Source organism: Triturus cristatus, chromosome 2_1 (assembly GCF_964204655.1).
Source record: "Triturus cristatus chromosome 2_1, aTriCri1.1, whole genome shotgun sequence".
Taxonomy (NCBI): domain Eukaryota; kingdom Metazoa; phylum Chordata; class Amphibia; order Caudata; family Salamandridae; genus Triturus; species Triturus cristatus.
This window is the reverse complement of record NC_140581.1, coordinates 652,862,833-652,880,658: the sequence shown is the minus strand read 5'-3', so window position 1 is coordinate 652,880,658 and position 17,826 is coordinate 652,862,833.

The window sequence follows — 17,826 nt, the reverse complement described above, 5'->3', positions numbered from 1 at the left end:
ATATATATATATATATAAATATATATATATCTATATCACAACACTCACAAGTCGGTGCCGAGGCACCGAAACCGCCTTTCCCCCGCCTCAGTCGATGGCAGCCGTGGCGAGGAAGCCAACCTCTCACTATGCACCAGAGCTGGTATCTTTTCCAAAATACGAAAAAAAGCAGCAGCCACAGACTCTTCAGGCTTTTAAATGCAGTAATTTATTGTGCAGAAACGGCCCACTCTACGTATTTCGGGACTGACTCCCTTGTTCACGAGTGCCGTAGTAACATAAGGTGTTCATTTAAATAAACATGTGATCGTGTTTCAAATAGGTGACATAGAAAACAGACTTCCCAGACCGGAGTTGCTTCACTCCGTCTTAACAGTACAAACAAATCGGCGTGTCCCGCCATATTTGAATTGCCATCAACTTATCCATCATTGTACATTTGAGAGTAACAGTCCACAATAAAAACAAATCAACTCAAGGTAAGGAACAGGTCATCGCAAGTTCACTAGTATAAAATTCATAATACAGTGATTAGCTCGTCTTGATTTCAAAAGATCTAATTATTCCGCTTCACCTTGTGGTCTATTTACAGCGGAAATTTTGTAGCTATATTTCTTAAATTGCAAAGTCCGTATTGCCCAAGTGGGCAAATTGCATATTTCAAAGCATTGTACCTTCATTGATATAAAAATCCTACCAGTCGACCTTATTACTTTCCTCATTCATTCCCTTGTGGGAAACTCAACAGATAATTTAGCTCTTTCACATACTTCCATAAGGCAACCAATCTGTTCTCTGAAACCAAAAAAGATATACAAAACAAATTAATCTTACATGTGAAAATACATTCTACACCATACTACAGTACAAAACATTTCGAGAAACCTAATCTCATTCTTTGACTAAGACAGGATAAAAAACTTTTTTCATTGTTGCCATCCAATTAAAATTCAAACGTCTAAAAAATTCCATTTTAGAATAACATTAGCCTAGAAGCAATATTTCGCAACCAGTGTCCAAAACTGTTATGATCTCCTAACCCAAATGCACTTCCATTTCTTCATCACAATTATGTCCTATGGGAACTAAAGTCCTGTATTGTATATCTCAAAGTCGATGGAAGAATAAATGGGTGTATAAGTGTCTAAATGGAGGATTCTTTTAATGAAAAATTGATTGTATAACTGACTGATTAAGTGTATCTTAGTGAATACATGGGTTAGTGAGTAATGTTTATATATATAAATATCTGTATCAGTCTATCACTTTGTGTATAAGTGGCTGCATGGGTAGGTGAGTAGCTACATGAGTGTCTATATGGGTTATTACTTGGTTTTTCGAGTATCAGTATGAGTGTCTGAGTGTCTGTATGGTTCAGTGGGGGGTATTACTTAGTGCATACATGCATGAATAAGTGAGTCGCTATTTGTAGGTGTTAAAGACAGTATGTGTGCAGGACTATATGGGTGGATGAGTGTGTGTATGGGTGTGTTAGTGAGTGAATGACTGTCTCAATAGTGTCTTTATTAGTAACTACATATATTATCAACTAGTATATGTGAGTATTGGTGTATATAAGTGAGTATATGTGAGAGTGAGAGATTGGAAGAGCTCCTGTATGAATAAGTATGTGTTTCTATAAGTGATTGTTCAAAAGAGTAAGTATGTGTAAGTTTCTGTAGAAGTAAGTGTGGTGGTGTGTGTATAACTGTATATGCAAGTAAATGGATGTTTGATTCTTTATTAGCATGAGTGACTATGTGTGTGAGTAACTCTATGGATGAGTGGCGGTGTGTAACAGGATGTATAGGTGTATGAGTACATATGATGAGTGAGTACATATGTGAGTGACTATATAGGACTGTTGGTGAATGAGTGGATGTGTATATAGATCTTAGGATTACTGACTTGGTTGTTGTAACTGGTTTTGGTATGTCCATTGTTTTCAAAATTGTTGTTTCTATTTTTGTATGTGTGTATCAAAGGATATATTAATGTGAGAGGAGGTCTGCTACTCTATCACAAGGATGATGTCATCAGTGATGTCAACTCATTTGAGATGTCATCAGTGATGTCATGAGTGATGTCACTGACCATGTCATGAGTGGTGTAATATGTGATGTCATCAGGAGTGCATTGCAGGCGCACGAGTTATAGTTAGCTGAACTAACTATAACGGGGGAATTTCAATGGTTTTGTACGAGCGAAATGTCCAGTGAATTTCTAAGGTTTTTTAAATGCTAATTCCTAACTATAACGTGCCTGAAACCTATGGTTTTTTCAGTGAATTTCAATGGTTTTTTAAATGCTAATTTCTAACTTTAGCGTGCCTGAAACCTATGGTTTTTCAGTTAATTTCTAAAGTGTTTTAAATGCTAGTTTCTAAATATGCCTACAGAGTTAGGACATGTGAAGAAAGAAGAAAAAACACACAGAAAGAAAAAAAAGAAATGCAGAAAGAAGCAACAGAAGTCCTCAAAGACGAAGAAAAGTGCAGCAAGAAGGAAGACATGCAGAAAGAACAAACAGAGGAGCAGAAAGAGGCCTTGTTGCAAAATCATCCTGTACCCTCAACTTTTTCAGACGGGTAATGGTGGTAACTGACTCTGACTAACCAGTCCTAGAGCCAGTGCTATGCTAAAAGTCACTTAGAATACAGTGAAAACACCTACATACACTAGGGAACACTATGCGTTGGGGTATCCTTGTGATTAGCATGACCTCCTCTGTAAGCCCCTAGTATATAATAGGGCAGGGGGATTAAAACTACCTCTTAAAATGTGCCACGGGGTGCGTTTGCACACTGATGAAGGGAGGAGGGGCCTGAGGTGATATGTGTGCAAACACGCCCTGTGGGCATTTTAAGTTGGTGGATAAAGTTCCCTTGAATCCTGAGGGTTCCTGGGGGCCAACTAACCCACCAGGTATGTCCACAGAGATGCGTTGCAGAGAGGTGTAAAAAGGGGCACGGCCTCGGACCACCTCTCTGCAACGCAGCGCAGTGGCGCGTACTGGAAGCACCTGGTGGGCTAGTTGGCCCCCAGGGGCCGTCTGGATTGAAGGGGAATTATTTTCCCAACTTAAAACGCACCCCAGGGTGTGTTTGCACATGTCACCTCATGACCCTCCCCTCAATTCACTACTGTGTAAACGCACCCTGTGGCCATTTTAATTCGGGAGATTAAGTCCTCTTGAATCCTGAGGGTTCCTAGGGTCGAACTAGCCCACTAGGTACCTCCAGGATGCGCCACAGAGCTGTGTTGCAGAGAGGTGTAAAAAGGGGTACAGCCTGGACCACTTCTTTGCAACGCAGCGCAGAGGTGCTGACTGGAAGCACCTGGTGGGCTAGTTAGCCCCCAGGGGCCCTTAGGATTGAAGGGGAATTATTTCGCCAACTTAAAACGCGCCACAGAGCATGTTTGCACACATCACCTCAGGCCCCGTCCCCTCCCTTCCCCACTGTATAAACATGCCCTTTGTCCGTTTTAAGTTGGGAGATTAAGTCCCCTTGAATCCTGAAGGTCCCTAGGGTCAAACTAGCCCTCTAGGTACTTCCAGTAAGCGCCGTTGTAGAGAGGTGTAAAAAGGGGTACGGCCTGGACCACCTCTCTGCAACGCAGCGCAGTTGCGCTTACTGGAAGCACCTGGTGGGCTAGTTGGCCCCCAGGGTCCCTCAGAATTGAAGGGGAATTATTTCCCCAACTTAAAATGCACCACAGGCGTGTTTGCACACGTCACTTCATGTCCTGTCCCCTCCCTTCACCACCGTGTAAACACGCCCTGTGGCCGTTTTAAGTTGGGAGATTAAGTCCCCTTGAATCCTGAGGGTCCCTAGGATCCAACTAGCCCACTAAGTACCTCCAGTAAGCACCACAGAGCTGCGTTGCAGAGAGGTGCAAAAAGTGGCACGGCCTGGACCACCTCTCTGCAACGCAGCGCAGTGGCGCTTACTGGAAGCGCCTGGTGGGCTAGTTAGCCCCCAGGGGCCCTCAGGATTGAAGGGGAATTATTTCCCCAACTTAAAACGCACCATAGGTCGGGTTTGCACACGTCACCTCAGGCCCCGTCCCCTCCCTTTCCCACTGTGTAAACACGCCCTGTGGCCATTTTAAGTTGGGAGATTAATTCCCCTTGAATCCTTAGGGTCCCTAGGGGCAAATTAGCCCACTAGGTACCTCCAGTAAGCGCCATTGCAGAGAGGTGTAAAAAGGGGCACGGCCTGGACCACCTCTCTGCAACGCAGTGCAGTGGCGCTTACTGAAAGCACCTGGTGGGCTAGTTGGCCCCCAGGGTCCCTTAGGATTGAAGGGGAATTATTTCCCCAACTTAAAACGCGCCACAGAGCGTGTTTGCACATGTCACCTCAGACCCCGTCCCCTCCCTTCACCACTGTGTAAACGCGTCGGGTGGCCGTTCTAAGTTGAGAGATTAAGTCCCCTTTAATCCTAAGGGTCCCTAGGGTCAAACTAGCCCACGAGGTACCTCCAGTAAGTGCCACAGAGCTGCGTTGCAGAGAGGTGTAAAAAGGGGCGTGGCCTCTGAACACCTGTCTGCAGCGCAGCTCCCTGGTGCATACTGGAGATACCTGTTGGTCTAGTTGGCCCTCAGGGACCTTCAGTATTGAAAGAGAATTAATTCCCCAACTTACAACTTGCCATGGGGCGCGTTTGCACAATGGTGAAGGAAGGGGGTGTGGCCTGAGGTGACATGTCTGCAAACACACCCTGTGGTGCATTTTAAGTTGGAGAATTAGTTACTCCTCAATCCTGAGGGTCCCTGGGGGCCAACTAGCCCACCAGGTACCTCCAGTATGCGCCAGAGAGTTGCGTTGCAGAGAGGTGTTCAGAGGCCACGCCCCTTTTTACAACTTTTTAGCTAGCTGCCCCTGACCCCCTCCCACCTTCCCGCCATTGTCTGTGTTTATCCCATCATAGTCTCACTGTTGCTCTCCATGGTGTGTCTTGCTTCTAGTGCCCATCCTGCCTGACCTCCATGGTCATCTTGCTGCTCCCTTCCTGCCCCCTTGCCCCCAGCCCTCTGTTTCCATGTGCAGACCCCTATTCTCTCCCTCCTGGCTTGTCTGTTCCATTGTAATGCCCCTGATCCGTCCTTCCTGCCCTTTATGGTCTGTTATGCCGCAGCTTTCTCTCCTGTCTGTCCATTATGGTCAGCTAGCTACCATTGCCTCTTTCTCCCCCTATTGTTTTCTATGGATTGTTGTGCTGCACTCCCGTCCCGCATGCCCTGTGTGGTGTATTGTGCTGCTGCAAACCCTGATGACTGCCCTGTAGGGTCAGTTTGGTGCACCTCTCCTTGTCCCCCCTGTCCTCTGTTATCCGAGTCCATGTCCCTACCCCAATTCCTCCTGCCTTCCATGATCCAATGTACCATACTTGCGAAAACTTTGAACTTGGTAAGAGGGAGATTTTGGAAAAAAACTGGGGTATTGATTTTCCCCTTTGAGTTACATTGAAAAAGAGGAGATTGTAGACAGGAGACAGATCAAATAAAGCCCATTTGAGCTTAAAAACATTGGACGTTTCCTGGCTGAATCATGTCTGTTGGCATGTATGGTTGTACTAGCACTGCCTCTTCCTTCTGCCCACAATGGTCTAATATATTGCCACAGCCTCTCTTGCCAGTCCTGTATTGTTGGTTTGTTGCCCCTGCCCCCCTTTCCAGTGCCCTCCATAGTCTGTTGTGCTGCCACTGCCCTTCCTGCCTGCTCAGTGTGGTCAAATTGTTGCCTCTGCACCCTCCTACCTGCCTTCAATTTTCAAAGTCCATGCCCCTGGCCTCTGCCTCTCAACAGTATCCTAATGAACAACTAGATTGCTAACATTCTATATTTATTACAAACGTGTGGGACGCCTGACGTCATCTTGATGTAATCAAAACTGTAATACCTAGAGCATTTCCTTTAGAAATTACATATATGAGGGTCTTATTTGTATCAAAATTATGGTTAGTGCTCTAAAAACTAAAATGAGGACATATTTTCTGAGTTTCCAAATAGCGACACAGCACTTTTAAATTATTTGTTATCTTTATGTTTTTTTATCCAGTTGACCACTTGATTAAATGTTGCACTTAGGGGAGAGGATGTGGTGTTACTTCCAGAGCTGCAGACTTTGCAACTGGGGAACCAGGTTGGAGTTTCTGCTTCAGCTTCACATTCTGTCACTTAATCTCCCCATGTCTACAACCAAAATGAATTTGTTCTTGTGGGATGAAACCAATGCTCATGTAATGCACTCCAATACCTGACAAGTCTGCACTATATAAAACTGCAAAAGCACAAAAAATAAAAAGTGTTTTGCACACTTCTGTAATTGGGCTACATGTGGGCTACATCTGGGTGATATTTGTGCTGCATTTGGGCTCTTTTGTCTCTGGTGGCCATCTTGGGAGATTTATTTGTTATGAAGTTTCCTAATTTCCTCAATTACTGCAGTCTCCTCAGTAGGAAATGCTTTCAGTTTTTTACTTTGATTCCATCAAAAAGGTATTTGAATATGTCACACATTTGCCATGAATTCTGAATGTTAGCACTCTAGTTGCTCATTAGATCACTGTAGTAAAGCTACTGCTCACCAGGGAAGTCTGCTGCTGGTATTAAAAGTGCATGTTTCAGTCTGCATGTCAGAATTTTTTTATGAAATAGAAGAGGATTTGAGAAGTCACTCAAAATGTGCCCTAATTTTTCTTTCTTCAGCACTAATCATAATTTATATGGCAAAATGAACCCCTCATTGTGTTCTTTTTTAAATTAAATGTTTTAAGTGTTACCAGTTTATTCCAATCAAGATGGCTTCAGGTGTGCAATACGTTTGTCATAAGTAGGACTGTTAGCGCTCTAGTTGTTCTTTAGAACAAATATGCTCTCAGTTTAGCTTATAGACCACCTTCCAAACCTCTGTGGGAAAAGCATGAGAAAACAGTTTTCTCTCAAACATGATTTATGATATCCCAGCAGAAGGCTTTTTCACATGGTAAAATCAACTTAGAACACACCACAATTCCTAAAATGAGTATGGTAACATTAACAAATGATTTATAATGTAACTAAAGTCTTAAAATCTTCTATTAACTCCAATGCTTTTTAATGAGGTGCTATCATGTATATTGGTCCCAAGATGGCTGCCAACACTTCTTGGATAAAGTGCTGACAGCCAATCAGATCTCACGATGAGATTTGTGGTTAGGCCCTGCCCAGATATATATGTGATTTTACTTTTGATTTTCTCAGGAACTACTGAAAGGATTTACACCACTTAACCAAAAGGCATGACTCTGTTCCAAGGGCTACCTTTTTGCCTAATTTGGTGTAATTCCGTGGAGCAGTTAGGGCTGTAGCTGCGACTAAAGGTTCCCATGGAAAATTGCATGTGGAAAACACGTTTCGGGACCCCCATTTTTTCTCGGCCCCCGCTTAACGAATCACCCCGAGACTTTCAGGATAGTAGCGGACCGGAGCTAGCCAAAAGTTTTGAAAATTTCGCATAGATTCATCAACCGGCGTCAAAGTTATTGGGAATAGAATGTTGCAGATTTCCTATGGAAAATAGGTCCTAACTATAACTACCTACTGGTGACCGCCAGTAGGTAAAATATATATATATCTATATATATATATATATATATATATATATATATATATATATATATATATATATATATATATATATATATATATATAATCTAGTGGCGGTCGCCAGTGGATAGTTATAGTTAGGACAGTGTTTCCATAGGAAATCCGCAACATTCTATTTGGAATAACTTTGGCGCCGATTGACGAATCCTCGTGAAATTTTCAAAAGAGGTGGGGCGCTCCGCTCCGCTCCTTCCCTGAAAGTCTCGGGGGGGATTCGTCAAGCGGTTGCTGAGAAAAGGGGGGGGTCCCAAAACGCTTTTTCCCCATGCATTTTTCCATAGGACCTTTAGTCCAAGCTACAGCCCGAACGGCTGAACAGAATTTCTTGAAATTTGGCAGAGAGGTAGTCCTGAGGTCAGGGATGTGCCTTTTGCAGGTCTGGTGTAAATCTGTTTGGTATTTCCTGAGAAAATAGCATTTAAAAGCATATATATATCTATAGGCGCGCTCCGTGCGCGTACGGTAAAACTTACCGTACGCGCACGCTGCCGTGCGCGAGCGCGATTCTGATTGGTTGTTAGATCTTAGTAAACATTCGAATCGGTCGAAACCAGGAAGTGTCGGCCGCCATTTTGTCTCTCGCAGTGTGAGGGGATAAAAAACAAAGGTGGAAACGTGAAAAGGGGGCAGGGTGGACAGTTCCTCACCCCTAGCCTTTGTCAGGGGGTCCCAGAATGACCCCTAAGGGCCAAAATGTATTTTAATTTTTTTACGAAAAATCGCGGAGTACGCGTAGCGTGCGCGTACGGTATAAACGGAAAAATTCCGCGAGTTGCGTAATGTGGGCGCTCGGTGCGAGTAGCGCACGGAGCGCCCACAGCGCGCGCACGGAGCACGCACGGTGAAAAACCTTAAAAAAAAAAAAATACATAACTTAGCATTTAAAAAAACGTACAAATTCACTGAAAAAACCATAGGTTTCACACACGTTATAGTTAGGAATTAGCATTTAAAAAACCTTGCAAATTCACTTAAAAAACCATAGGTTTCACACATGTTATAGTTAGCTGGACATTTCACTCGTGAAAAACCATTGAAATTCCCCCGTTATAGTTAGTGCAGGCAACTATAACTCACGCGACCGCAATCCTCTGCTGATGACGTCAGATATTACATCACTGATGACATGTGTGTCTTTCTGAAAAAAAAATATTTGTAATATATGTATAGCTAAAAATTAATGGAAGAAGACATGGGTAAATAAGTGTCTAAATACAGTGATGTAATATCTGACGTCATCAGCAGAGGATTGCGGTCGCGTGAGTTATAGTTGCCTGCACTAACTATAACGGGGGAATTTCAATGGTTTTTCATGAGTGAAATGTCCAGCTAACTATAACATGTGTGAAACCTATGGTTTTTTAAGTGAATATATATATATATATATATATTCACTGAAAAAGCCATAGGTTTCACACACGTTATAGTTAGGAAATAGCATTTAAAAAACCTTGCAAATTCACTGAAAAAACCATAGGTTTCACACATGTTATAGTTAGCTGGACATTTTACTCGTAAAAAACCAATGAAATTCCCCCGTTATAGTTAGTTCAGCTAACTATAACTCGCGCGCCCGCAATCCACTGCTGATGACGTCACATATTACATCACTCATGACATGGTCAGTGACATCACTCATGACATCACTGATGACATCTCAAATGACATCACTGATGACATCACTGATGATGTCATCCATGTGATAAATTAGCGCATCTTCTCACACCCTAATATAACCTTTGATACACCAACTCAAAATTTAAGAGTTCCATTCTCAAAACTATACATACTGCAATACAAATAACTACATACCCACTTATTAACTCTTAGGTCTACATACACCTCCAATCATTCACCTGTACAGTCACTCATACTTACAGTCACTCCATACAAAACTATCATATGCATTTATACACCTATATAGACACTCACACACCACCAATCATCCATAGAGGTACTCTCACACCTAGACAGTCATGCAAATAATCACACTCCCATTTACTCACCTATGCGGTTATACACACTCAAGTTCACTTAGTCATAAAAATAGTACCACATTCTTACGCTCTTATAGAATCATTCATACAAGCACACACACATCCATACAGTCACTCTCACAATCACACATTCTCACATCTACCGACTTATATACTCTTACATGCATATATACTGCCTTTCACATATGTAGTTAGTCACAAATGTACCACTGAGATATACATTAAATCCCTAACACACCCATACATACACTCACTCAACCATACAGTCCATCACAGATGCACTCTTAAAACCATGCACCCATAGAAACACCCACTCACACATTTATGCATAGAGTCACACACACCCTACCCACACAAACACTGAGGAACCCATACAGATACTGAGACAAGCAATCAATAACTCATATACACACTTATATAGGTATTCACAAAACCATGCCGCCACTTATACACCAACATACAGACACATACAGACATTCACACAGTTTAGTCACTAGTCTGCAGTAAGATACATTTAATGACTCACTTATAGAGTCAGTCACACACCTAGAAAATCATCCATTCACACACTTATACACCCACTCATTCTTCAACAGGCCTTTCCCTATATATATTAAACATATTAAAATTGTTCAGAAACACATACTCAATGGATGACGTCATCAGTGATGTCATCAGTGATGTCATTTGAGATGTCATCAGTGATGTCATGAGTGATGTCACTGACCATGTCATGAGTGATGTAATATGTGACGTTATCATCAGTGGATTGCGGGGGCGCGAGTTATAGTTAGCTGAACTAACTATAACGGGGGAATTTCATTGGTTTTTTACGAGTAAAATGTCCAGCTAACTATAACATGTGTGAAACCTATGGTTTTTTCAGTGAATTTGCAAGGTTTTTTAAATGCTATTTCCTAACTATAACGTGTGTGAAACCTATAGTTTTTTCTGTGAATTTGCAAGGTTTTTTAAATGCTAATTCCTAACTATAACGTGTGTGAAACCTATGGTTTTTTCAGTGAATTTCAAAGGTTTTTTAAATGCTAATTTTAGAATTTTTTAATATATTTTTTATATATTTCTTTTACAAAAATTTCCCTATGTATACATTTATAAATTATCTGTATCCTTTAATTTGGTGTGGCAAATTTTTTTTTTACTTTGAATTTGGATAAAGTTGAACAGCATTGTTAATATGTTCTATTAACTTATGTCCACTTTATTTCTTTTTTTTTTTTTTCTATAAATTTTTAGGGTGTGTGCCCTGAGCGCGCACCTAGTACGCATGCATACATTTTTCATGTACGCCTGTGTACGTTATCTACGTACGCATACATACGTTTTAGTGCGCGCTCGCAGCGCGCACCTAGTACGCATGCGTACGTTTTATTGTGTACGCATACGTACGTTATATACGTACGCATACGTACGTTTTAGTACGCGCTCGCAGCGCGCACCCAGTACGCATGCGTACGTACGCTTGCGTGCATCGTACGTGCTCTGCGCGCTACACTCGCGCATACGCGCGGAGTACACGCGCATGCACATTACGTACGCGCATAATACATATGCGCATGCGCGTACACGTTTGCGCATGCGTAATTGCTCCGTGCGCGCACCTCGGGTTATGTGATTAATAAAACAACACTTTTAATTGGTTTTCATTACTTTCAGTTTCAGATTGTTTCAACACCACACCCAATCCCCTCATGGCAAGTCATGTGATCAAGAAACATCACTTTTCATTGGTTCAAAGTACTTTCAGTTCCAGATTCTTCCAAAATCACACCCACTCCCCTCATTGTTAGTTCTGATTCCCTTGGAGAAGGAGCTACTCTGCTTTTGTGAGACAATGGCAGAGCACCAGCCACCTTCTGAGAGTGAACAGGACACTCTTGAGAGACAGAGGCAGAGGAAGCAGAAAGACTCCTTTATATGGCAGTTTTTCACTTTTCCTGAGGGACAAAAGAAGGTGAATGCACCAAAAGTCACCTGCATACTTTGTCAGCGCACCTTATCACGTGGGAATGCTAATAAGAAGTACTCTTTTAGTATTCACACAATGTTGAGGCACGTTGAGAAAATGCATCCTGTGACTTTTCGTCAAGCTTCTGGAGCAAACCCTCCACCTGCTCAGCCGACGACATCTGTAGCAGCTCAGCCGAGCACATCTTTGGCAGCTCAGCCGAGCACTTCTTCTGCGATGGTGCCTTCACCTTCTTACACACCTCTGGATATTCGTCCTTGTTTTGGGAGGATGAGTACACACTGCATGGATTGTGGTACTCTTATTACTATGGGTGAGAGCAGTGTTGATCTCATTCAGAGAAAATTTGAGGAGCACTATTGCAGTGAGCCATAGTTTTGTTATTTTTTTTTCTCGTTTTTCTCTTCCTCTGTCTCTACATTAACTCAAGGGCTCTTTTTAGAGCCACCTAAAATCTAAACACAAAAACTTGTTTTTTGAATCTATTTGTTATTTTTTTTTGGGGGGTGCGCGCACCCTGCGCGCACCCAATGATGTTTTTTAAAAAAAACAAAACATTTTTTTCACCTTTAGTAAACCTTCAGGGACTCCCTGACAAAGAGAGGGGAGTGGCAAAGTAATTAAAAAAGAGATGGTGTACATTTCAATGATGAAGGGAACAGAGTCTTCCTCTTGAACTTTAGACTCTGCATCAGTACTTACTTGTAGGTACCGAAAAACACTCAATAAACACAAGGCTCTTTTTGGAGCCACCTAATATCTAAACACTTAAACTTGATTTTTATTTCTATTTTTTTTAATGGTTTTTTCGGGTGCGCGCAGAGTGCGCGCACCTCGCGATGTTTTTAAAAAAAATTAAAATCTTTTTTTTTGCCCTTCGTGGTCCTACTGTGACCCCCTGACAATGGCTAGGGGGTCAAGAACTCCCTACTCTTCCCCCTATTCACGTTCTCCACCTTTCCTTTTCAGTGCAACAGACAAAATGGCGGCCGACACTTCCTGATTTCGACCGATTCGAATGTTTACTGACATCTAACAACCAATCAGAATTACGCTCGTGCACGGCAGGGTGCGCGCACAGGGCTTGCACAGTGCGCGCACCCTGCGCACGTATAGATATTGATATGCTTTTAAATGCTATTTTCTCAGGAAATACTGAACAGATTTACACCAGACCGGCAAAAGGCACTTCCTTGACCTTATGGCTACCTCTCTGCCAAATTTCACGTAATTCTGTTCAGCCGTTCGGGCTGTAGCTGCGACTAAAGGTCCTATTCAAAAATGCATGGGGAAAACGCGTTTTGGGACCCGCCCTTTTTCTCGGCCCCCGCTTGACGAATCACCCCGAGGCTTTCAGGGTAGGAGCTGAGCGGAGCGCCCCATTAGTTTTGAAAATTTCGCGAGGATTCGTCAACCGGCACCAAAGTTATTCAAAATATAATTTTGAGATTTCCTATGGAAACTCGGTCCAAACTATAACTATCTACTGGCGACCGCCAGCAGATAATAATATATATATATTTATATATATATATATATATATATATATATATATATATATATATATATGCAAAAAAGAAGCAGAGAACTCTGGGTAGTTCTCAAGTTTAGGTGGAAAGCAGCTCCTGTATGGAGCACTCTCAACACCAGGGACACTCTAGATCTGCTCACCTCAAATGTCTGTTTTTCTATCAAAATCTTTAAGCATAGGATTAGCACAGTGCCATCCACGCTGAGATAGAAAAGGACAAAGTCTTTTGCCATTTGTACAGCAAAGTCTCTGGTGTTGAGAGTGCTCCATACAGGAGCTGCTTTCCACCTAAACTTGAGAACTACCCAGAGTTCTCTGCTTCATTTTTGCATAATTGATTTGTCACTCTATGCCTGAAAGGGTATTTCTTTGACTTATACTGGGTGCTCCCTTGTGTCTGGACAAAGCTATACCTCTCTGAAGAGCTCTAATTAGAGCGAAACACTGTGTCAGGGGTTGTTTTTACTCATTTCAGGTTGGCTTGATTGGTATTTTACCAACTCAAAGCTGTAATACTGTGCCTGGAGTGGTAATTGGCTTTTGTCATTTTACAGCTCGGCAAGGACAGCACTGTGCTAGTCCTATGCTTAAAGACTTTGCTGTACAAATGGCAAAAGACTTTGTCCTTTTCTATCTCGGCGTGGATGGCACTGTGCTAATCCTATGCTTAAAGATTTTGATAGAAAAACAGACATTTGAGGTGAGCAGATCTAGAGTGTCGCTGGTGTTGAGAGTGCTCCATACAGGAGCTGCTTTCCACCTAAACTTGAGAACTACCCAGAGTTCTCTGCTTCTTTTTTGCATAATTTATTTGTCACTCTATGCCTGAAAGGGTATATATATATATATATATATATATATAAATATATATATATATATATATCCAAAGACTCACGAACTCCCGCAACCTCCTTTACAGCGATGAAAGAGTGACGGACCCAAAGATTTCAGGCAAGATGTTTATTTAGACCTTCTCCTCACAAACGATGACGTGTTTCGGGCTACAGAAGCCCTTGTTCACAGCCTCGCAGTCCTGATTCCAGTTTCAGGCTTTGCATCTTTTTGGCGGCTAGGGGCTGCAGCGAACATCCATTCCACCAGCTTTTCATGGTTCTGTGTAATAAAGGTTGGGGTGAACAAAATAATTTGACAAAAATTACAGACCGTACTGGAAGGGTATGCGCACTGAAACGCGTAAGAAACAGAAACAAGTCGGGCTGTTTTCATGGTTCCGTGTAATAAAGGTTTGGTGAAATCATCCTTCATTGCAGTGGCGTCTCTGAAACCTGGGGCACCTGGTGGAATAAATGTTCGCTGCGGCCACTAGTCACGGGAGATGCACTACCTGAAACTGGAAACAGGACTGCGAGGCTGTGAACTTTCTCAGCCTGCTAGCATGAAGGATTACAATTTGAACCAGCAAAACAGCCTTGAAGCCCACAGGAGGGCTGTAAACACTATAAATGAAATGGGGTGAACAAAATAATTTGACAAAAGTTACGGACCCCACTGGAAGGGCATTATTGGACTTCAATTCCCTGCATGCTACTCACTGGAGAGTGAATGCCACTTAGGGAAAATGATTTGGAGTTTGTATCCGGGCTTTGTCAGTCCCCCTCCCCCTATGATTAAGGTGCATGCACACCGAAATGCGTAAGGGACAGAAACCAGTCGGGCTGTTTTCATGGTTCCGTGTAATAAAGGTTTGGTGAAATAATCCTTCATTGGAGTGGCGTCTCTGAAACATGGGGCACCTGGTGGAATAGATGTTTGCGGAGGCCCCTAGCTGCGGGAGATGCACCGCCTGAAACTGGAAACAGGACTGTGAGGCTGTGAACGTTCTCAGCCTGCCAGCATGAAGGATTGCAATTTGAACCAGGAAAACAGCCTTGAAGCCCACCGGAGGGCTGTAAACACAATAAATGAATTGGGGTGAACAAAATAATTTGACAAAAATTACGGACCCTACTGGAAGGTTATAATTGGACTTCAATTCCCAGCATGCCACTCACTGGAGAGTGAATGCCACTTAGGGAATATGTTTTGGAGTTTGTATCCGGACTTTGTCAATCCCCCTGGTCCTATGATTAAGGTGCATGTGCACGGAAAAGCGTAAGGACAGAAACCAGTCGGGGCTGTTTTCATGATTCTGTGTAATAAAGGTTTCGTGAAATCATCCTTCATAGGAGTGGCATCTCTGAATAGAAGTTCGCGGCGGCCCCCAACCGTTGGAGATGCACCGCCTGAAACTGGAAACAGGACTGTGAGGTTGTGAACTTTCTCAGCCTGCCAGCATGAAGGATTACAATTTGAACCAGGAAAACAGCCTTGAAGCCCACCGGAGGGCTGTAAACACAATAAATGAATTGGGGTGAACAAAATAACTTGATAAAAATTACAGACCCTTCTGGAAGGGTATAATTGGACATCAATTCCCGGCATGCCACTCACTGGAGAGTGAATACCACTTAGGGAAAATGTTTTTGAGTTTGTAACCGGACTTTGTCAATCCCCTCCCCCTATGACAAGGTGCATGCGCACCGAAACGTTTAAGGGACATTAACCAGTCGGGCTGTTTTCATGGTTCTGTGTAATAAAGGTTTGGTGAAATAATCCTTCATTGGAGTGGCGTCTCTGAAACCTGGGGCACCTGGTGGAATAGATGTTCGCGTCGGCCCCTAGCCGTGGGTGATGCACCGCCTGAAACTGGAAACAGGACTGCGAGGCTGTGAATCTTCTTAGCCTGCCAGCATGAAGGATTACAATTTGAACCAGGAAAACAGCCTTGAAGCCCACTGGAGGGCTGTAAACACTATAAATGAAATGGGGTGAACAAAATAATTTGACAAAATTACGGACCCTACTGGAAGGGTATAATTGGACTTCAATTCCTGGCATGCCACTCATTGGAGAGTGAATGCCACTTAGGGAAAATGTTTTGGAGTTTGTATCCGGACTTTGTCAAACCCCCTCCCTCTGGGGCATATTTACAATGAGGCGATAATAAATTATCGCCGCTTTAGTGGCCGTTTTCGGCCGAAAAGCGGCGATAATTTTATCGCTATATTAGCAAGGTCACGCTGACGCGTGAAACCTTGCTTTAGCGTGAGGATTTCTAACGCCCAGCTTTGCATCTCTAATGAGATGCAAAGTGGGCGTTCCTGACCTGACATGATAGGAGAAATGTCGCTAAGCGACATTTCTCCTATCATCAAGCCCCACGCTATGAAGCATAGCGTCAGGAAAAGTAGCGATAACACCTGTTATCGCTACTTTCCTAGCACCTGCTTCAGGACTGACTTAGCCATGATATCCTATGGAAGGAGGATATCATGGCTAAGTTTGTGAGTCCATATCAACAAGGTAACTTGAGATTATCGCTGGGTTTCCAGCGATAATCTCACGTTAGCCAGTTAGCGTGATGATTTTTATCGCTATTGAGATAAGCGTTGCTAATAGCACGCTATCTCAGCGATAAAAATCCACGCTAGCCGGCGATAATTATCCTAGCGCTAAGTGCGCTTTGCGATAATTATCGCCGGTTGTTGTAAATATGCCCCTCTAGGATTAAGGTGCATGCGGACCGAGATACGTAAGGGACAGAAACCAGTCGGGGCTGTTTTCAGGGTTCTGTGTAAAAAAAGGTTTGGTGAAATCACCCTTCAATGGAGTGGCATCTCTGAAACCTGGAGCACCTGGTGGAATCGATGTGCGCGGCGGCCCCTAGCCGTGGGTGATGCACCACCTGAAAACAAAAACAGGACTGCGAGGCGGTGAACCTTCTCAGCCTGCCAGCATGAAGGATTACAATTTGAACCAGGAAAACAGCCTTGAAGCCCACCGGAGGGCTGTAAACACTATAATTGAATTGGGCTGAACAAAATAATTTGACAAAAATTACAGTCCCTACTGGAAGGGTATAATTGGACTTCAATTCCCGGCATGCCACTCATTGGAGAGTGAATGCCACTTAGGGAAAATGTTTTTGAGTTTGTATCCGGACTTTGTCAATCCCCCTGGCCCTATGATTAAGGTGCATGTGCACGGAAAAGCGTAAGGGACAGAAATGAGTCGGGGCTGTGTTCATGATTCTGTGTAATAAAGGTTTGGTGAAATCACCCTTCATTGGAGTGCCGTCTCTGAAACCTGGGGCACCTCGTGGAATAGATGTTCGCGGCGGCCCCTAGCCGTGGGTGATGCACCGCCTGAAACTGGAAACAGGACTGCGAGGCTGTGAACCTTCTCAGCCTGCCATCATGAAGGATTAAATTTTGAACCAGGAAAACAGCCTTGAAGCCCACCGGAGGGCTGTAAGCACTATAAATGAATTGTGGTGAACAAAATAATTTGACAAAAATTACGGACCCTACTGGAAGGGTACAATTAGACTTCAATTCTCGGCATGCCACTCATTGGAGAGTGAATGCCACTTAGGGAAAATGTTTTGGAGTTTGTATCCGGACTTTATCAATCCCCCTCCCCTATGATTAAGGTTCATGCGCACCGAAACGCGTAAGGGACAGAAACTGGTCGGGGCTGTTTTCATGGTTCCGTGTAATAAAAGTTTGGTGAAATCATCCTTCATCGGAGTGGCATCTCTGAAACCAGGGGCACCCGGTGGATTATATATATATATATATATCCCACTTGAAAA